Below are 619 nucleotides of genomic sequence, written 5' to 3'. Positions count from 1 at the left end.
ACAAGGGGGAGCAGGCCTCAGCCCATTGCACACTAGCTGAGGCTCCCCTCTGTTCCTGTTTGCATATGCCCATGCATCCTGGGCATTCTTGCATATCTATTGGCCACTTTAACCTCCCTCATCCTCATAACATGGTCAAGTAATTTTAATCTTTGTGTTTTAATAGATGGATATATAATTAAAGGGGAGTAAAGAGGAAGCTTTAAAGGTAGATATGGGTAAGGAGTTTCAAAATGAGGTAGTTCGAACAACAGAGGATTTTTCAAAGGAAGCAGTTCTGTGGGTAGGTATGTACTAATGGGTAGGCTGAGATCTTGAATATAACAGGTGGATGAATAAACGTAGGATGAGAAGGTCAATAATATAGGAAGATTTTTTTGTTATTTGGGATTGAAATGTAAATGCGCCAAGAAGGTTCATTCTTCGGATTCTGGGAAAGAGCAAGTTAATAATTATAATAAAATTAATGATTAGAATCTTAAAGTGAATAGAAAAGAAAATTCAGGTCCATCAGTCATTCAGAAGGTTGATCATTCAAAACCCTCTGTAATTAAAATGCACAAGAATTGGAGAATGACCCATTTATCTTTTTGTTTTACTTCTCTTTTTTTTTTTTTTT

Source organism: Halyomorpha halys, unplaced genomic scaffold (genome assembly GCF_000696795.3).
Source record: "Halyomorpha halys isolate HHAL.00 unplaced genomic scaffold, Hhal_1.1 Scaffold6259.1, whole genome shotgun sequence".
Lineage (NCBI taxonomy): Eukaryota > Metazoa > Arthropoda > Insecta > Hemiptera > Pentatomidae > Halyomorpha > Halyomorpha halys.
This window is presented reverse-complemented; position numbering follows the sequence as displayed.